The 23,638-nt window shown below is 34.6% G+C and overlaps 1 protein-coding gene across 8 annotated transcripts in view; it reads right to left on the bottom strand.

Annotated features, from left to right (window-relative positions):
- The window catches only part of LOC136853354 (uncharacterized), an 832,536-nt gene that overhangs the window by 480,545 nt on the left and 328,353 nt on the right, over positions 1 to 23,638 (bottom strand). The window contains exon 1 of one of the 8 annotated variants that reach the window (XM_067128720.1): positions 22,023 to 22,041. The exons of the other annotated variants lie outside the window; for them this stretch is intronic. The gene's annotated coding sequence lies outside the window, so the exon portion shown is untranslated. Of the gene's footprint in view, positions 1 to 22,022; positions 22,042 to 23,638 lie in introns of those variants that run through there. 8 annotated transcript variants of the gene reach the window in all.

Genomic DNA, 23,638 nt, shown 5'->3' with positions numbered 1-23,638 from the left:
TTTTCAAACGGAAGTATTCATACTTCAAGATATTCAACTATTTTTTTTATCTCTGTACAAAAGTCCAAGACTATACGCGTATGTGTCTGAATGAAAATGTGCCTTCTAATTCTGCTATTATTATTATTATTATTATTATTATTATTATTATTATTATTATTATTATTATTATTATTATTATTATAGCCAAACAAAATTTCTTTCAGTTTTCTTCTGAAGATGGAAAGATAAAACAAGATTCTTGTGTATAACTTGTTTACTATGTAAATATCCATTTCTCTTTCCATTATTATTATTATTATTATTATTATTATTATTATTATTATTATTATTATTATTATTATTATTTCAGTAGATGAAACCTATTTACTTGGAACAAGCACACCTAAGGGGCTACTGACGTGAAATTCAAGCTTCCAAAAATGCTGGTTTCAACCTCCCACCGCAGACCATACTGCAGCAGTAACAATTCATGATACAGAGCCAGTGATTTTTCATCGTCATGGAGGAGACGCGAACCCGCGACATCTGAGTGGCATGCCGCGACGCTAACCACTATACCAGCTAGATGAAACAGACACATACAAGACAAAAAAGATATGTTTCAAGAAATAAAAGACTACGATGGAAATAATCGAGTGAAGAAGTTGTTGCGAAAGTGCCAAACACAAATTGAAGCGTACACACCTCAAGATACGAAACAATTTGTAAAGGCGATTTTAATAAACAAGAGCCAAGTATCTTTATAATTAACAAGATAAGTGGCAGTACTGATATTAAGGTGCTGTTTGTGCACTTTTACACTGAGAGTATTCTATTCTCTCTCTCTCTCTCTCTCTCTCTCTCTCTCTCTCTCTCTCTCTCTCTCTCTCTCTTTCAGTAAATAAATAAATAAATAGTCGCTTATAATCATATAAAGCGTCTGGAGTGACCATAATCACGATATTGCCAGTATTAAGTATGAAAAAATTCAACATCCCTAGATGACGATACCTAAATTGAAAAATCAAGTCTTTTAAGACTTCCATATAAGAAAAATAACATCAGAAAAAGAAAGAAAAAATTAAACTTTCAAGGAGAAGCGCTCTCTTTTTCTAAGTTTGTGTATGTGTCTTCTTATATCCAACTAACTTGAAAGGTATCATTGGAACTTAGTCCTGAAGTGCTGTAGTAGTAGTAGTAGTAGTAGTAGTAGTAGTAGTAATGGCAGTAGTCGGGATTTGTCTTTGAAACGGCTCCTGACATGCTAAAGCAGTGGAGTGGTCGCTGCGGGAATTCCGAAGATGTGGAGGTAGGAAGGGATAAATACGTCCTCCTCAGCTGAGAGAGAGAGAGAGAGATGAACCGCTCCTCTTCAGCTTACTGACTTATGACAAATTCATTAATATTTTCAGATCATTGGTGCATGTTATTAAAGGAATGGGCTGGGGGGCTTCTCTCTCTCTCTCTCTCTCTCTCTCTCTCTCTCTCTCTCTCTCTCTCTCAAATTTGGTAAATATCGTACATACGAATGACAAAAATGGTCAAAATGGATATATATATATATATATATATATATATATATATATATAAATATATATATATATATATATAGATAGATAGATAGATAGATAATATAATATAAACAAATATACACACGTATTATACATACATACATATATATTTATATATATATATATATATATATATATATATATATATATATATATATATATATATATATATAAACCCAAAACAACAAACTCAAAATATCGATATATATTTTTGCGAAAATGTGTTAAGCGTTATCACTGCTGTTGGCAAAATACCGCTGAAGCATATTTTATTGAAAAAAAGTCTAGAAATCCGGAAAAGCTATGAAAGTGCAATTTAGCTGGAAAATATAAGTACATTTGCATATATATTAAGTATATTTTATTGCGACTTTTTCTGATTAAAATAATCGCAGGAATCCATTCAAAATTTCTTCTTCATATAAATGCATGCACGAAAATAGTTATTGGGCGATTAAATACAGAGGATGCCCGTGTTTTTTTTATTACTAAACGTATGCGTTGTTTTTTTTTTATAACTAATATTGTAACAGTTCGCTGCTGAGCAATACTTGGCGATTTCAAATACACAATCCTGTCACCCGAAAAAAATTCCATTACGGACCCAAGAGATTACAATTGATTTAACCTCAAGACTAATACCTACAGTAGAGTCCCTGGTGTATCTAGAAATATGAAACAGCTACCACTGTGTGTCTGCTATATGTAAACATGTGTCTAGTATGAATATGAAACAACTATCTCTGAGTGCTTAGCATATGTAAAAACATAAAACAACTATCTCTGAGTGCTTGGCCTATGTAATAATATGAAACAAACATCTCTGGGTGCCTGGCATATGTAAAAATATCAGACAGTTATCTCTGAGTGCCTGGGATATGTAAAAATATAAAACAGTTATCTCTCAAACAGTTGCCTAGGATATGTAAAAATATAAAACAACTATCTCTGAGTGCCTGTAAAAAATATAAAACAACTATCTCTATGTAAAAATATCAAACAGTTATCTCTGAGTGCCTGGGATATGTAAAAATATAAAACAACTATCTCTGAGTGCCTGGCATATGTAAAAACATCAAACAGTTATCTCTGAGTGCCTGGGGTAAAAATATAAAACAAAAAATATAAAACAAACAGTTATCTCTGAGTGTCTGGGATATGTAAAAATATAAAACAACTATCTCTGAGTGCCAGTCATATGTAAAAACATAAAACAGCTATCTCTGAATGTCTGGGATATGTAAAAATATAAAACAACTATCTCTGAGTGCCTGGCATATGTAAAAACATCAAACAGTTATCTCTGAGTGCCTGGGATATGTAAAAATATAAAACAACTATCTCTGAGTGCCTGGGATATGTAAAAATATAAAACAACTATCTCTGAGTGCCAGTCATATGTAAAAACATGTAACAGCTATCTCTGAATGTCTGGCATATGTAAAAACATGAAACAACTAACTCCGAGTGCCTGGCATATGTAAATATATGGAACAAGAGCCCTTATTCTTTTGCAAACTGCCTATAACTACCATGATTCATTTGAGAACATTTAGCCTCTTTTCGCCTTACTCAGACCGACGAAGGTTCCAGTTAGTTCCTAGGAGGGCAAAACAAACAGACTGGAGACCATTTGCTACAGCAGAAAATAAACATGACATCGCCAATTCACGTTCAAGGCGTCCTTTGTAGTTCGGAACCAACCCTGAATTGCTTTTTCCTTCTTTTGTTCACTCTGATCCTGAGAGAATATTTACAGGGGATCCCCGCAGCTCGGCGATCCGTTTGCTCTCATCTTCTTCTCCTCCGATTCCGTTTGGGGAAAAGATAATTGAGAGTGTTTGCCTGTCTACATTTTGGGTATTCACGGCGCTCCGGGCTTGTCCTGGAGAGCTTACCTAGTCAAGACTATTCGTAAGTTCTTTCCAGCTCGTTATAAATATTTATTCCCTCGTTTCGCGAAGAAGTCAAGTCTTATCAGTGGGCAAGTCCTTATTTTTTACCCCCAATTTTCTTTCTCTCCGCTGGGAAAAGGTCCTGTTGTCTCTTTTCTTATCTGGCCAAAGTTTACCGTGATAAAGGGAAGAGAATCTATCAGTTATGAGGACAAATAATTTACTCACGTTTTCATCTATTTATTCATTCATTTGTTAATTTGTTTTTTTTTTTTTTAATATGTGATCGTTTCTTTCTATATTTCCCATTACTTTCAGTTACTTCTTTCTAATGAACACCATAATATTCTTTGGAAGCTTGAATTTCAAGGCAATGGCCTCTGTGGGCTTGTTCCATATGAATAAGGTTGACCTTCTGAATAATAATAATAATAATAATAATAATAATAATAATAATAATAATAATAATAATAATAATAATAATAATAATAATAATAGTTAAAAATACCCGCACACACATACTAGCTTACAAATATTCGTGACATTTTAGCTGACATTTTCTCTTTAATACCTAGCTAATGATTCTCTTTTACTTAACAATAAGGTATTTACAAAGCCGAAATACATTTGAATGCTTTGTAGATTAAAATGAATAAAAACTTTAATTATCAGAAAGGAAAATTAACCTTTTTACCAAAAGGATTATACGCAACATAATATCGGCAGCAATTCCTTAAAGCTAGGATTAATTCATATCAATCATTTTTAGTTCACAAAATTATATTATTAAAACTGGATATATAGCAGAAATCGATACTGAGAAGTCATTCTGTTTTTCGACAATTCTTTTCCTATCCGTATATAATTACAATACCGGAATTATATATGTTAATATTTTTTCGGTCGAAAAACCCGAGTGTTGCATCACTGCCTTGGACCAGATATGTAAGAAACGATATTTTCACATGAAGCATTTCTAATGTTCCTTTAGTGTTTTTTTCACTACAGTTGACCCCTTGCATCTTGTTTCAAATTTTATGCATAATGAAAGGAATATCAACAGATCAAGTAGTTTTTTACTTCACATTATTTATCTAAAAATCACAAGGGTATAGTGGAATACACACTCCACACACAAACACACACATATGTGTGTGTGTGTGTGTATATATATATATATATATATATATATATATATATATATATATATATATATATATATATATATATATATATATATATATATATATATATATATATATATATATATATATATATATATATATATACACACATATATATATAAATCACAAAATTGCCACACAACTTCACTGTGTATATATATTCCTACTACTCGTGTTAGGCTTCAGTGAGACGAGTTGGTTTAGATAGCAGTGCCTGATGAAGCAGATTGTACTGTATGGCTTCGAAAGCTAGTACTTGTTAAATTGTACTTACTTTGTTAATTAAAGAAAGTAGAATTTAAACCATCTCGTCTAATTGAAAGCCTAACATGCGTAGTTGGTATGAATGTGCCTTGTGTGTATAAGATATATATATATATATATATATATATATATATATATATATATATATATATATATATATATATATATATATATATATATATATATATATATATATATATATATATATATATATATATATATATTTATGTATATATAGATGTGTGTATAAAATATATATATATATATATATATATATATATATATATATATATATATATATATATATATATATATATACATATATATATATATATATATTATATATATATATATAATATATATATATATATATTATGTGTGTATATATATATAATATTCATACATAAGAATACTATTTCCCAGAGCAGGAACACTTACTTGCCTGCCAACTTAATGCCTGGTGACGGGCAGCATACGCCGCATGGCCCATCGCTCCACGGAAACTATAAGGTCGACCTAACAACGGCCGAATAACGGGCGAAACGACCTTAAGTGTGTATTCTGCGAGGTCCCTCTCACGGCCTTGTCCTGGCTTTGGCCCCCAATTTGTCTGCTCGAGAGCAATATTCTGTTCACCCACGATTTGGTCTCCGTTGCTCAGACCGGTATTGTTATCGGCAACGGTGTATGTTTGACGGAGAGAGAGAGAGAGAGAGAGAGAGAGAGAGAGAGAGAGAGAGAGAGGATGACTAAACTAAATATCAACTTCATCAAAGGTGGCTCATTATTTACATAAATTTTATCTTTAGCCCATGCTTTACAATCTCTTAGCTCATAAGCTATCGCTTCCCTTCCATGAGAGAGAGAGAGAGAGAGAGAGAGAGAGAGAGATGCGGATCATTATTTAAATAAATATCATCTTTCTATTTAACGAATCTCTTTAACTCATACTCATTCCCTTAAACGAGAGAGAGAGAGAGAGAGAGAGAGAGAGAGAGGAGAAGGGGGCGAGGGGAGGGGATATTCTGCCTTCTCTAATCATCGACAAGCTGTCACCCTTTTGATCCCAGACCCCCTTCCCACAGATAAGGACCGACCCAGGCACCCCCTCCCTCCCCCCTCGTGCTTGTAAAGTCGGTGCTTGAGGCGAGCGGGTACAAAGAGGCCGGAAGACACACACACACACAGAACAAACGTTTAAGTCGCAACAAACACCGGACAAACGTTTGGGTCAACTCTGCCCAAACAGGTTCCATTAACAAAATCTAAACGCCGCGAATTCTGTCAACAAAACCGACCAGAATGCGACAGCGCGTTTGGTAGGAATGAAAGGGAATGCAGAGTTTAGGCCAAAAGCCAAGCACTGGGTCCTATGAGGTCATTCAGCGCTGAAAGGGAAATTGAGAGCAGAAAGGCTTGAAAGGTGTAACAGGAGGAAAACTTCGCAATTGCACTATGAAACAAGTGTTAGGAGAGGGTGGATAGCAAGATGGAAGAGAGATAATATGAATGGAGGTTCAGTGAAACGAATAATGAGGTTGCAGCTAGGGACAGAAGGGGTGCTGCAAAGAACCTTAAGTAATGCCTACAGTGCACCTCACGCGGCTCTACACCCCCAACGGGAACGTTTGATAGGGACTGAGGACTTGACACTATATACAATGAGTATACAGTGCACCAAAATTGCTATGTGCGTGGTGTGTCTCACAGAATACTGAATATTTCAAAAAGTATAAAGAAGAATCAAGCGACACAGTAAGTAATTCATCTGTTAATTAACCTCTAGAGAAAAATAGCAAATGTATATCTGTTACACTATAATGCCCTAAAATGGAAGACTGCAATATCTGCAAAAATACAACACTGAGAAAAATGGTAGATACTGCAGTTCTCCCTGCCTTACTACTGATTTTCCATTTACTGCAAATGGGACACCCTCAATAAAGCACTGAAGAATCATTCTCAAACTGCAGTAACTTGTGTATTAGTGTTTCTCACGAGCCCAATAGGTCGCATATCTCAATCTCGAAAATTTTGCAGATACTGTAGTTTTCAAATTCAGGGCAGTATATAATACCATACAAAAAAAAGATAAAAGCAAATTAAATACAACAATACTACTGTATAATGTCAAACTAAGCGTCCTTAAAAATAAAAATCACAGAAATATTAAAGTGGAAAAGTATTTGTTAACAACATTTCAAAAAAGGCAATACTGCCAAAGAAGTTAACACATAAAGAACTATGGGTGTTTTAAAAAATTGTGGTATAAGGGAATAACCAACAAAATTACTTTTAGAGAAAAGTTATTCACTCTAAAAAATATACTCCCCAAAATTTTAAAAAATCATACTTAGCTTAAATATATATATATATATATATATATATATATATATATATATATATATATATATATATATATATATATACATAAAAGCAAAATCTTTACACTGCAAATGAAGCGAAGAAGACAGTGGCACAATTTAATACGCGCCTCTCCACACGAAGGGCGCTCCTTACTCCGCCAGTACTTCAGTACTTTGGAGGAGGCCGCAAAGAAAGGACTTTAAAGGGGAACCGACGGAATCTCCGGATGAAATCAGATAAAATAAACAAATTCAGGGAGTGCGAGAGTTTCCGTCTGGAAAAATCGTCGGCACATTGTCGGACAGGCGGGAATTATTCAACACACAGGTAGTGTAATACGAGATCTTACGGGGTAGTATAATGGAAAGTCGATTAATCCTGGCAGTGTGGTAATGGCAGAACAATGGGGAAGTTCATGCACAAAAACAAGTAAAAAACGCGCCGATCGAGCTTTCTCTATAGCCGCTACTGCGTATAATCAAGGCCACCGAAAATAGATCTATCTTTCGGTGGTATCGGTATAATGTTGTACAAGCCGCGTCCCAAAAAGACTTTAACCACGGCCCGGTGGTGGCCTATCCTATATCGTTACCAGACGCACTGTTATGGCTAACTTTAACGTTAAATAAAATCAAACCTACTGAGGCTAAAGGGCTGCAATTTGGTATGTTTGATGATTGGAGGGTGGATGATCAACATACCAATATGCAGGCCTCTAGCCTCTGAGGGCGGACAGAATAAAGTGCGGATTGACACACAAAGCCGGCACAATAGTTTTCTTTTACGAAAAAGACACAAAAAACCATTGACTAAAGAGCGTGGTTCCGCTAAAAACCTGTTCGTCAAGACTGAAGTGGTACAAGGCCAAATACTATTCAAATCAAATAATACAAATTTACAGCGCTAACGAAAGAGAAATACGACCAGTGATAAAGTAAAAGAAAGCTAGTAAAGTCAGAGGAATAAAGCTCTAGTCATGTGGTAGCATACCTTTGCAAAATTTCAAATTCCAAGAGAATTTTAAAATTAGTGTTTGCATATTATGCTACGATACACCAAACCACACGTTCAAAGTAATTATTACTAAAACAACGTCAACGAAGTCGAGAGAGAGAGAGAGAGAGAGAGAGAGAGAGAGAGAGAGAGAGAGAGAGGACTACAGACCAAGGCAACTGGCACCAAAAGATGACTGACTACTGACACAAACGAAAACACGGCTGAAATTCTCTGTCACCAAGAGATGGCTGACAATAGCTGGAACCAACCAAAACACAGCTGAAATTATATGTCTCCAATAGATGGCTGACAACAGCTGGAACCATCCAACAAGTGGCTGAAATTATATGCCACCAACATATGGCTGACAACAGCTGACGCCTTCAAACAAATGGCTGAAATTATCAGTCACCAAGAGATGGCTGACAAAAGCTGGCGCCATCAAACAAATAGCTGAAATTACATACCACCAACAGATGGCTGACAACAGCAGACGCCATCCAACAAATGGCTGAAATTACCTGACACCGGGAGATGGCTGGCAACAGCTGACGCCATCAAACAAATAGCTGAAATTACACGCCACCAATAGATGGCTGACAACAGCTGACGCCATCCAACAAATGGCTGAAATTACCTGACACCAAGAGATGGCTGGCAACAGCTGACGCTATCAAACAAATAGCTGAAATCATATGCCACCAATACTGTAGATGGCTGACAACACTGACACCATCCAACAAATGGCTGAAACCTACCGTCACCAAGAGATGGCTGACAACAGCTGGCGCCATCCAACAAATGGCTGAAACCTACTGTCACCAAGAGATGGCTGACAACAGCTGACGCCATCCAACAAATGGCTGAAACCTACTGTCACCAAGAGATGGCTGAGAACAGCTGATCCCATCCAACAAGACGACTGAAATCAGCTGACAACAAGAGATGGCTGACAACGCTAAGCACAGGACGAACCCAGAGAATACAAGAAGAGGGGTTGGTGGAGGGGTTACCTAGGGAATAGGAGGAAGGTGAAGAACGTAGGTCGTGCATGTAGGGGAGAAGAAGAGGGAGGAAGGGAATTGAGTGTGGCAGACAGAAAGGGACGAGAGAGGCATTCGATGAGGGTTAAGTGAGGGGTTTCGACAGGTGATGAGAGAGAGAGAGAGAGAGAGAGAGAGAGAGAGGCGAGGGACAAGTCACAGTGTAATACAAAAAATCTGCAGAAAAGAAAGAAAAATATACTACCTGTGAGAGAGAGAGAGAGAGAGAGAGAGAGAGAGAGAGAGAGAGAGAGAGAGAGTAGCAAGAGGGGACAGGGCACATTGTAAAACAAATATTCAGCAAAATATTTCCCCGTACAGAGAAAAAAATAGACTACCTGAGAGAGAGAGAGAGAGAGAGAGAGAGAGAGAGAGAGAGAGAGGTGGCAAGAGTAAATGCAGAAAAAATGTCAAACAAAAAATGACAATACATTGGCACTGTACAAATGACAAAAAATAAATAAATAAGCAAAAAATAAAAGTAAACAATAAAAGGAATAATTCCAAATCATAGGAATTTCACTGCCACTAAGCCTCAATATTACAACAGTGACAATAAAAGTGAGCCACCAAATGTTATGCCTTCAATAACCACCGCTTTTGTGACGCCAGTCTACTACACTAATGATTTAACCCCCTCACCACCTCAACGGCAAGGGTGGGTGAAGAGGGAAGGGGGCTGAGGAGGATACACAGAGAGATGGAGGGTGGGGGGGGGGGGGGGGGGGGGAGAAGGGTCACCCCAAACAATGCAGCAAGTGAAGCACTTAATATGCAATTCGGCCTCCAGGCCTATTTCGTGTTTCCGATTCCAGGATTAGTCTCTGGGCTCTCTATTGGCGGTTTCGGCAAAACAAACCAGGTTCTGTGTTCTCGGTCTGACTGGCAACGCCCCCCCCCCCGCCCCCGCCCCCGACCCCAGCAGCGCACATACCTGCCAGGCAAAAAGCAATAAAACTATTCGCAACAGCTTCCGAGGAAAGGAGGAGATAACATCAGGGGCAGTGACAGGGAATGCGCGGTTGCTCCCAACACAACATGGTGATATATACTTGAGTTCATCATCTTTTTTTTTTTTTAGTTATCAATTGTTTATGCTATTAACAGATGCGTGCATATAATGTCTATTATACATATGTGTATATATATATATATATATATATATATATATATATATATATATATATATATATATATATATATTATATATAATATATATATATATATATATATACATATAGATATATAATTATTATTATATACATATATATAATTATATCTTCTTTCTTTTTCTTTTAATGCTTATATATTTTTATATATATATATATATATATATATATATATATATATACTTGAATCATGGTGCCCTGCCTGCAATGAAACTACACCCAATAAGAAAAGATTTTGCCGATTTGAGAATAAAGTTTCAAAAACACTGTTAAGAGTCAAATGGTGGGATAGACTTAAAAATTATACTATTACAGATGAAAGGTAAGGAGATGGCTTGGACATGTCCTTCGCACAACCGTGGTGTGAACACTACGTGATAGTGACACCTGGGATTCTGTGGGCACTAAGGTGGTTTAAAGACCCAGAAAAGGGGAGTGGGAGATGAGTGGAGATTTGGGGAAGATAGAGCGGCGTTCGACGGGCATATGCATGGCAGAGTCGGCATCAATTATACTCGTACCTCTCTTGATAGTCCAGTGATAGGATAACTCATCACTGAAGTCTGAGGTAGTTGCTGTCGGTAGTTCGAATCCACCAGGTGACTGCCACTTATCAATTACAACTCCCCTTCGGTATTATTTCCGAGGCAGAGCGAATTGGATATTAAACAACATTTGCATCTTAGTGTTTGTGAATAAGGTGGTTTGTCATGATGGAATGAAAAAAATTCAATAATATATATACACACTATATATATATGTAAATAGAGATAAAATGCCCTCTTGAAGGAAATGGGATAACACTGGAGTGGTGCGAGGCCTTTCGATCCGCTAGGTGACTTTACTTAGTTTTATCTTTATTTATATATTTATCACGTTCCATATTTTCAACATTTGATTTAGTTTTATACATACACACACACACACACACAACACACACACACACACACACACACACACACACATATATATATATATATATATATATATATATATATATATATATATATATATATATATATTATATACATAAATGCACTCTTCACCCAAAAATATCACAAAACTTTGAACGATGCCCTACATATGTCAGGATCCAAGAAGAATAAAACCAGAAATAGAAATTAGGAAATGAAGCCATGGAAATGGCACATCTTAAACAAAGGATTAAAGGGACTATGTGTGCGATTCAAGGGAGTGAAGCCGACATCTCTTGAAAATGGACGCCATAGGGGACGGATTGCCTCTCGGGAGATGAAATTTGTTTCTGACGACTCCGCAACTCTAAATGGATGCGTGTATTAGCAATAGCTGGCTAATAGCGTAGTAGGGAGAGGGATGCTCACAAACGCAAAATGAAGGAATGGAGAAAATATAGGAGAATGAAAAATGGTATGGACGCTTTAACATTAACATATATATATATATCGAAATGGAGCGCATTTGGTTTTCAAGTGCTGAAGCATTCTGGCTTCCTAGCGGGTTCAACGCTTCCTTGAGGCTCAATGCTTCACCTTTCTTGACCCAGGTCGTAGGCATTTACATAAGGCTAATTATTCACGTACTGAAGCATAAACTAAACAAATGACGTGCATTCGACGCTTAAGACAAAGCTATATGGATCCAGAGGACATTAAATTATTATACCTAAAGACCACTGGATCGAAAAAACTGAGACCCGAGTTTAGACGATGATCAATAGGGAAGACTCTTTATGGTCATCAATATTTATTTAACTGTTGGGAGGAATTTCTGGTGGATTTTCTACATCAATATACAATGAGAAAACCAACCCTGTAAGTAGGTGACAAAAAAAAAAAAAACAAGTAAAAAAAGCACCGAAGTTTCTTCGGCGCAATCGACTTCTCTGTACGGCGTATAATCAAGGCCACCGAAAATAGGTCTATCTTTCGGTGGTCTCCGTATAATGCTGTATGAGCCGCGGCCCACGAATCTTTAACCACGGCCTGGTGGTGGCCTCTCCTATATCGTTGCCAGAAACAAGATTATGGCTAACTTTAACCTTAAATAAAATAAAAACTACTGAGGCTAGAGGGCTGCAATTTGGTATTGATGATTGGAGGGTGGATGATCAACATACCAATTTGCAGCCCTCTAGCCTCAGTGGTTTTTAAGATCTGAGGGCGGACAGAAAAAGTGCGGACGGACAGACAAAACCGCCACAATAATTTTCTTGTACAGGCAACTAAAAATATCAGAGAGCGAAAAATACCTGGTAGATATTCAAGAAAAAATACGTATCTACCATTACAAAATACATTGCCTGTTGCGCAATCAACAAGTTTTGGTGTTTACAAACAAAATGAATTTTCTGTGAATAGAGAAAGCATCCATACATACATATACATAGTACACAGAAGCTTGAAAAAAAAATTTAAAGAAATGACATGGTTTCCAAGATAGTTTCTCAGTCCAAAAGCACTAACTCCCCCTAACAACCCCCACCCCCCGTCTCTCTCTCTCTCTCTCTCTCTCTCTCTCTCTCTCTCTCTCTCTCTCTCTCTCTCTCTCTCTCTTCCTTAAGAAACTAACGCTAATATTATGATGTTATTCAGTGAGAGGAATTTAGCAAATACAGCTTCTTGTACTCTAATTAATCAAGGATACTGTGGGGTGCTCTAAATACCTTTCTTCCATACAAATATTATTCTTCAATCTTTTGGCTGAGAAATAGCCTCTGTCCCATGGCCCTTCGTTGTAAATGAGCAGTTAAGGACAGTGTATTTTCCTTCGCATATTTATTTGATAGCCTCTCACATATTATTTTAGCCTTGTTTGTTAATAATTATATCTCTAATATCTCTTTCTTGTTTGTTTTCTTCATTCATACATGGCCACTGGACTTTCTAAACACTTTCTGTAAAAACCTCATGTAATAATAATAATAATAATAATAATAATAATAATAATAATAATAATAATAATGAAAATTATGATATTAATATGAAGATGTGGTACCGAAACACGTTATTTCCACCTATTTAATCTCACCACAAGAGCTAAGCGTCTTTGCAGTCAAGGTTCTTCTATGAGAGAGAGAGAGAGAGAGAGAGAGAGAGAGAGAGAGAGAGAGAGAGAGAGAGAGAGAACGAAAACCCCATAAAAATAGAAGCATAGGAAGGCATTAACGAAAGCCGTTTTGATGCAGTGGATCACGCAAATTGAAAAGCAAATGCATACGGCTCGCTCAATATTTTCAAATAAGCTTAACTCTACACACAATGAAAGCTGATTTGGCAATGGGCGCAATAAAACAATAATAGTAAAAAAAATCGATAATCTAAGGCTAGGTAATATAAACAAATAACTAGCTGTTTTTGTAAAATAATAATAATAATAATAATAATAATAATAATAATAATAATAATAATAATAATAATAAATCCACTATGTCTTTTTGCTCATCTCCTTGAGAGAGAGAGAGAGAGAGAGAGAGAGAGAGAGAGAGAGAGAGGGAGAGAGAGAGAGAGAGAGAGAGAGAGAGAGAGAGAGTTAATACATAAATAAAGAGAGAGTCATGAAGACAAAAAACAAACATACAAGAGAGAGAGAGAGAGAGAGAGAGAGAAGGAGAGAGACAAGAGAGAGAGAGAGAGAGAGAGAGAGAGAGAGCCTAACCACGATTATTACTTACCGAAAACAATTCAATCGCGAACTGAAGGTCAGGATGCGGTTCTGTCAAAGGTTCGATAATTGGATTCATTTGCGCCCGGAGGGCAAAAATCACTTGAAAAAACAATTATACTTCTCTCTCTCTCTCTCTCTCTCTCTCTCTCTCTCTCTCTCTCTCTCTCTCTCTCTCATATTATCAAATTGTATTTACAAATGCCGAGGAAGAAACACTAGAAAGGGGAGAGCAATCACGTCAGCAGTCTGACTCCTGAAGTTTAAATCAATTGCAACATCTGCAAACTTCAACGAACTTCCCAAACTCTTGCTAAGAAACATTTGATCAGAAGTAAAACCTTAACATACATACACACATACATTCATATATATAAATTTATATGCACACACATATATGCTGTATAATATACATGTATATATATGTATATATATACATATATATATATACACATATATAAGTAAAACATTAACATACATACACACAATCATATATATATATAATACATATATATATATATATACATATATATAGTATATATATACATTATTTATACATCTATCTACCTATCTATCATATATCTATCTATATATATATGTATATATATATAATATAATATATATATATATAATATAATATATATATATATAAATATATATATACAGTATATATATATATATATATATATATATATATATATATATATATATATATATATATATATATAATTTTTGTCACTTAGACAAGCGTGGTTGTTTCGACGTTCATAAACATCAAGCCACAAACGTCATTTAATATCCAGTTCACTACACCTTGGGAACAATCTAGACCCAAGGGGAAACTATAATTGATAAGTGTCTCGTCCCTGGCAGGATCCGAATCGTTGCCTGGTTTAGAAACTTAGACAGTGACTACGACCACCAGGCTACGTCTGTACAGCTACGGAACAACGTCTTGAGTGTATGAACATCGAGCCATCATCTGAATTTGGTTACATCCTCGAACTAAAGACAGATCAATCAATAACAAGTAAAAAAATGCTCCGAATTTGCTTCGGCGCAATCGAGTTTTCTGTACAGCGTATAATGCTGTATGAAATTTTTAGCCACGGCCCATGAAACTCTTAGCCAGGGTCCATGAGCTCCGGACCTATGTTGTTGGTACCTGTTTTCTTTATCCTTGGATAAATTTCTCTCTCTCTCTCTCTCTCTCTCTCTCTCTCTCTCTCTCTCTCTCTCTCTCTCTCTCTCTCTCTCCTTGAGAATTATTTAGGACTTTGTTAATACAATAAGCCGCAACTAAGCCTTGGGAACTAAGTCTAGTGACCTTAAGTTAATTATCACCAAGACTTCTCCGGAATATAAATGCTGCACACAGTAATGAGATTCACTTTAAATTACACTGACGGAATCTTGAGCAGTCCTCGCGGTAAAGTTCACCCCTCAAGATTTCATACACATAAATTTGTACATCTTTATACGTATGTTATGTATCCAGTTCGATGTATACAAGTACTGAACGATAAATAACAAGTAAAAAATGCGCCGAAGTTTCTTCAGCGCAATCGAATTTTCTGTGCAGCCGCTACGGCGTATAATCAAGGCCACCGAAAACAGATCTATCTTTCGGTGGTCTCGGTATAATGCTGTATGAGCCGCGGCCCATTAAACTTTAACCACGGCCCGGTGGTGGCCTATCCTATATCGCTGCCAGAAGCATGATTAAGGCTAACTTTGACCCAAGGTAATATAAAACCTCCTGTGGCTAGAGGGTTGCAATTTGGCATGTTTAATGATTGGAGGGTGGATGATCAACACACCAATTTGCAGCCCTCTAGCCTCAGTAGATTTTAAATCTGAGGGCGGACATAAAAAAGTGCGGACAGAAAAAGGTGCGGACAGCATAAAGTGCGGAGGGACAGACAAAGCAGACAATAGTTTTCTTTTACAGAAAACTAAAATGCTGGTACATAACGTAATATTATCAATAAAATAGCATTTCGATATACTCTAAAAAACATACTTTCTAAAAAAAACTCGGTTAGGGATAGATCTGGTGTAAGGAGCGTAGTTTTAAAAGGCAATCCTTAAATATTCCATTATCTCATTTCATTCTCCTTTCGTTTTAGATATCATGATAGTAACCATTTCCCATAATAAAAAAAAAAAAGAGTTGAGGAAAAATAATAATCACATTTATATAAATATTCAAACGTTTCTACAACTGCAATAATAAAAACTTGAAAAATAATAAAAAATATAGAAAAAATAATAATAATATATATATATATATATATATATATATATATATATATATATATATATATATATATATATATATATATATATATATATATATATATACATACACACATATATACATTCTTCTACAACTGCATTAACAGTCGGCTTGCACAAAGAACAAAACCAAAGTGATTACAACAGACCAATACTTGCAGGCGATTTAGTAAAGAATAAAGCGCTCCAGCTCAGAGCTTTTACAAGTATATATTGCACAACAGGAGATTACGTTAAAAAGATCACTGACAGCCGGCAGTAACAAGTAACAGAGACGAAGCTAAAATGCCCACAACCATTTCTCCTCTCAGACAAAGATCCAAGTAAAAAACCTGAAATGTGATGTGGACAGGACTCCGGCAAGTACTTCCTTTTATTCTCCAGAAATAAAGACATAAAAGTCATTCGATGAAACACCCCGAAATGTTTTCTTCCCAAGAAATAAACCAACATTTATTTTCTTCTCATCACAAGGAAAAAAGGCGAAAAATCTCGAACTAGTTCCTTCCCTCAAACAAGTAAAAATGCGCCTAAGTTTCTCTCGGTGGTTTAGGTATAATGCTGTATGGCTGCGGTCCATTAAACTTTAACCACGGCCCGGTGGTGGCCAGACGCACGATTATGGCTAAATTTAACCTTAAATAAAATAAAAACTTTCGAGGCTAGAAGGCTGCAATTTGGTATGTTTGGTGATTAGATGGTGGATGGTCAACATACCAATTTACAGCCCTCTAGCCTCAGTGGTTTTTAAGGTCTGAGGGCGGACGGGAAAAGTGCGGACAGAATAAAAGTGCGGCCAGAAAAAAGCGCGGACAGAATAAAGTGACGACGGACAGACAAAGCCGCCACAATAGTTTTCTTTTACAGAAGACTAAAAAATAAAAATACATTTAAGATGAACTCCCAAATTCACCGTCGTTTCTTACTCGCAGATAACCGCACGAAAATAAAATAAACAGAAAGCGAAAATAGCCACGAAAAAATCTAAGGTAAGCGAAGTCAAAATCCGAAGAAGCCTTTGGAGAGAGACGCCACCTACATCTAATTCCATTTTTTTCTGCGAGAGCGCTAAAGAGAGTCCAATTCCATTCAATGGGGAGCACCATAGTATACACTCCTTCCCTCATTGGCATGCAAAGGAGGCTTACAGAGAAAGACAATGAACGCAGACTTTATAGAAGGAATCACAATCAGCAAAAGCGCGCCCACACGCCCGCAAACCCAAGGAGAAGGCGCAGAGTGGAGCTCCTGAATATCGATAATATCGGAATGGCAAAAGTTACGAGAATTTGGCCAAATCTTTATTTTGCGCCTCTTTTTTTTTACCAATGGAGTCAGCTTTGTTTTGCCTTTGAGTCTGCTTTTAGAACTTTTTATTCTTACACTCTGTTTGCCTCATTTATTTTCCTTTTCTAATGTATTTTTCTTTACTTTCTTTCTCTCATTTATTTTCCTTCTGCAATTCATTTTCTTCTCTCAGTTATTTTCCTTCTCTAATTTATTTTATCCTCTAATTCATTTTCCTCCTCTAATTTATTTCCCTTCTCTAATTTAATTTTATTATCTAATTTATTTTCTTCTCTCCTTTATTTTCCTTCTCTAATTTATTTTCTTCTCATTTATTTTCCTTCTCTAATTTATTTTTCTCCTCCAATTTATTTTCTTCTCTCCTTTATTTTCCTTCTCTAATTTATTTTCTTCTCATTTATTTTCGTTCTCTAATTTATTTTTCTCCTCCAATTTATTTTCCTCATCTAAATTATTTTTCTCCTCTAATTTATGTTTCTCTAATTTATTTTCCTCATCTAATTTATTTTTCTCCTCTAGTTTATTTTCTTCATCTAATGTATTTTTCTCCTCTAATTTATTTTTCTCATCTGATATATTTTCCTCCTTTAATTTATTTTCCTTCTTATTTATTTTCCCTCTCTAATTTATTTTTCTTCTCTAATTTATTTCGTTTCTCTAATTTATTTTTCTCCTCTAATTTATTTCGTTTCTCTATTTTATTTTTCTCCTCTAATTTATTTTCCTTCTCTCATTTATTTTTGTTCGCTAATTTATCTTCCTTCTCTAATGCATTTTTCTCCTCTAATTAATATTCTTCTCTCATTTATTTTCCTTCTCTCATTTATGTTCCTTCTCTGATTTATTCCCCTTATCTAATTTATTTTCTTCTTTCATTTATTTTTCTTCTCTCATTTATTTTCCATTTCTCATTTATTTTCCATTCTCTAATTTATTTTCCTTCCCTCATTTATTTTCCTTTCTCATTTGTTTTCCTTCTCTAATTTATTTTCATTCTCATTTATTTTCCCTTTCTCATTTATTTTCCTTCTCTCATTTATTTTTCTTCGCTAATTCATTTTCATTCGGTGGTGATATTTCAATATTCAAAAGACTCAACCATAACTCATCCAAGATGGTATCCGCTACGCACGGCGCACTGGGTTACATCAAATATCTAAAGCGTCAAAAATGGCTCCTGTAATTTTTCCTTTTACTTACACGATTTTCCCTTTGAATTGACTGTCCATGGTTTTTGGACAGATAATGAAACACTGTGATTAGGCATACACACATGCATACATACATAATGTACATGTATATATATATATACATATGTATATATGTAATATATATATATTATATAAATATATATAAGTATATATATATATTACATGATACATATGCAATTGTGTTTCTAATCTCTTTCCTTTTATTCCTTATGTTGCTGGAGAGTCAATACACTGTATCAATGGTCGACGGTTCGAATCCCCACGGAAGAAGGTTAGTATTAGTTTGTGCTTCAGGCGATACTGCCTGTCTATAATTATGTATGTATGTATGTATGTATGTATGTATGTATATATATATATGCATATATATATATATATATATATATATGTATACATACACACAGTATATTTATACTATATACATGTAAATATATATATATATATATATGTGTGTGTGTATAATATACATATATATGTATAAAATATATACATACAAATATATTTATATGCATGTATATAATTGTGCGTGTAAACCAAAATACTACAGTAGATACTAATACACTTACGGACCCTTGTACTGATCGCTAAGTGTACAAACAAATTATATAATAGAAAAAAAAGAAGAAAAAGAGAGAGAGAGAGAGAGAGAGAGAGAGAGAGAGAGAGAGAGAGAGAGAGAGAGAGATAACTCTTATCAATTTAACCTCTCGTTCCGACAGTGAAAATTATCCCCCACTAAAACGAAAGCATTTTATGACATCGGGCCTTTCTCCTCCCGGTCCGTGAGGTCTGACAACCCTCTCTCGGTAAAGAGGGAACTTTACTTAAAAATATCATAACCAACTTTCAAAGAGCCTCGAATTTAGGGCGCGATTAAATTTAAAACATTATAAGACATTTCAACTCTCTGTGTGTGCGCTGGGAAATATTTGTGCTGCAGGATTTGTTTTTATTTGAATTTGAGAATTTGATGTATACAAAAAACCAAATTAAAAAAAAATTTGAACCAGAAAGATACGACTAAATTGAAATTAGTCTTGCTGAAGATTGTGATTATATATATATATATATATATATATATATATATATATATATATATATATATATATATATATATATATATATATATATATATATATACATACATACATACATACATACATACATATACATATATGTATATACATATATATATATATATTGTGCTGCATTTTTTTTTATTGAATTTGAGAATTTGGGGTAAACTAATAAACAAAATTCCAAAACAATTTGAACAAAGTAAATATGACTAAATTATTCCATTTTCGTAAACTATCATACTGATCTAACATGATTAACAATTAATGATTTAACATGATCAAGAATTATAATGACAGAAAATCATCAACAGTTATAATGATCTAACAAGAAAAACAATTACAATGATCTAATATTATCAACAATTATAAGGATCTGGCATAATCACCAATCATAATGATCTAACATGATGAATAATTATACCGACCTGACATAATCAGTAGTTACAATGATATATCATGATCACGAATTACATTGATCTAAAATGATCAATTATAATGATCTACCATGATAAACAACTATAATTATCTGACATGATCAACTATATTTATGATGATCTCACACGATCAGAAATTATAAAGATCTAAAATGATCAACAATTATAATTATCTGCCATGATCAACAATTATAATGATCTAACACGATCAACAATTATAATGATCTGACATGATCAACAATTATAATGATCTAACATGATCAACAATTATAATGATCTGACATGATCAACAATTATAATGATCTCACATGATCAACATTTATAATGATCTAACACGATCAACAATTATAATGATCTGACATGATCAACAATTATAATGATCTAACATGATCAACAATTATAATGATCTCACATGATCAACAATTACAATGCTATAATGATCTAACATAATCAACAATTTTAATGTTATATGATCTAACATGATCCCGAATAAAGTCGTATCTTTATTATTAAAGCCACAAAGGGCATCAAAAAAAACTGACCAACAATTATGAAGACCAATAATTGTATGTAATGATGAACAATTGTTTTGTCACTTCACTACAATTATAGTAAAAGCAACACTACAACTATCAATCTTTTGGGCTTTAAAAAAACAAAAAAGACTTAGTTTTGAGAGTAAACAGACCAATTGAAAATAAAAAAAAAACTAAATCTATGTGTAATTATAATCTCCACCCGCTCCCCTGAACAGAGAATATGTAAAATACGTCCCACTAATCTTCTCACTCCCTGAAAAGATATCTTTTATAAACATCTGACCCTCGAAAACTCGGTCGAAAAGGAGAATCCAACCAACAAATTTTTGTGGAAGAAATTATATACACAAAAAAATGTACTACAAATAAAAAAAATTAAAATTTGCTCAAAGATTTTAGCCATTGCAAGAAAAAATCCACAAAAGTTGTACGGTAAATAAATAAGACTCAGAATTTTCTATACAATTTTAGTTAATGCAAGAAGAAAAAGTCCAAAAAAAATTGTAAGAGACATAAAGACAAATTTGAATTTGTTGAACAATTTTAGCAACTGCATGAAAAATATCCACAACAGTTGTACGGTAAATAAATAAAACTCAGAATTTGCTACACATTTTAAGTTAATGCAAGAAAAAAAAGTCCCCAAAAAATTGTAAGATACATAAACAAATTTTTAATTTGTTGAATAACTTTAGTCGAGGCAAGATAAAAATCCACAAAAAAGGAAAAAATAAATAAAAATTAGAATTAGCTAAGCAATTTTAGCCAAGGCAAGGCAAAACCACAAAAAAAATTCACGGTAAAAGATACTACAGAATCTACCCAACAATATAAAAAGAATTATGAATCAAAAGGAGAAATTAGAATCAGAGACAGTAAATAAGAAACAAGGAAATAAGAAATAAGGAAAAAAAAAGGGGGGGGTGTGTACGAAGAAAGGTGGAAAAGAGGCACGAAGGGGAAAAAGTCAGTAAAGAAAAAGAAAAAGAAAAAACGAGAAGAGGGAGGGAAGGAAAACTGTCATGGGATTTTTTATATACCTTTTTACGAGCGGGATCCCGATCTCTCCACCAAGAGGAAAGTGAGCCCTTCCACTTTACCTGAAAGAAAAGAGAGGAAAAATCATTTCAAGATGCCATTTGCCACAGTCCACTCTTTCTTTAGTATTGTCACAAACACACATACACACACATATATTATATGTGTATATATATATATATATATATATATATATATATATATATATATATATATATACACACACACACACACACACACACACACACACACACACATATATATATATATATATATATATATATATATATATATATATATATATATATACACACATACACACTTTCTGTAACATACTGAGAATGAGTGTACCGAATATTTTCTTCACAATCAATGCATCTGTAATGCATCCCGAATTACCCCACCCCGTAAGGTTAAAGTTATTAATGATGCGTCTTTTATTTTTAATACGCATTATCTTATTCTTCTTTTTCATCCATGGATATATCATTAATAATTCTGCGAGATATCTGTCGTCGAATGCCACTCCCTGAATGGCGGGGCACTGAAACCGTCATCAGGTTTTTTTCTTCTTTTTTATTCTCTTTTCTCGTCTATTCTACGTCTCCTCACTGGAACGTTTTAAGATGTACCTTGTGCTTTGTTTATTTTTGGTTTCTGTAAAAGGAAACTATTGTCCCGGCTTTGTCTGTCCGTCCGCACTTTTTCTGTCCGCCCTCAGATCTTAAAAACTACCGAGGCTAGAAGGCTGCAAATTGGTATGTTGACCATCTACTCTACAGTCATTGAACATACCAAATTGCAGCCCTCTAGCCTCAGTAGTTTTTATTTTATTTTAAATTTAAATTTAGCCGTGGTTAAAGATTCATGGGCCGCGGCTCATATAGCATTATACCGAGGACAACAAAAGATAGATCTATTTTCGGTGGCCTTGATTATATAGAAAACTTGATTGTACATAAAACTAGAATGCGCTGAAGAAACTTCGGCGGATTTTTTATTTGTTTTTTTTTTTATTGTATCCCAAGTCGCCTCCGATATCTAAGGTATACGCCTTCTAAACCCATATTTCAGTACTTTTTTCATCAGACAGATACACTACTCGTCTTAAGATATGGCTCCTAAAACTGCAAATGTAATTCGCCACTCAACTGCAGAAGCCTCTGAATACAAAAAAAAGACACCTTACTTAAAAACATTCACAAATATCTTACCCTCAGATAATACCAGTGTGCTCTGCATTCAGGAAATTTGTACCTGTCATAGCACACAGCCACTCATACTCCATCAATTTCATCAATTATAACACCACCTGATTATATCTGCTCCGAGCATAATGTCGTTAAAACTAACGATATATATAATGGCACGGTTAATGCCTTGTTAAGTATCTGCCATACAGCACCCTTCTGGTCATTAAAACGGCAACGACAATTATCACCAATTATCAACGGACTAAATCAAATTAAATATCAATTCTCGTTACTACAGGTTCGTCCGAATTTCACTCGTGTTTTTCATCAATATTCTTAGCACCGTTCGACCAATGTTTCCATCAATATTCTTAGCACCGTTTGACCGATGTTTTCATCATATTCTTAGTGCCGTTCGACCAATG

The sequence above is a fragment of the Macrobrachium rosenbergii genome, chromosome 27 (genome assembly GCF_040412425.1).
Source record: "Macrobrachium rosenbergii isolate ZJJX-2024 chromosome 27, ASM4041242v1, whole genome shotgun sequence".
Taxonomy (NCBI): domain Eukaryota; kingdom Metazoa; phylum Arthropoda; class Malacostraca; order Decapoda; family Palaemonidae; genus Macrobrachium; species Macrobrachium rosenbergii.
Note: the sequence above shows the minus strand (reverse complement) of the source record. Positions and strands in the feature narration are given on the sequence as shown.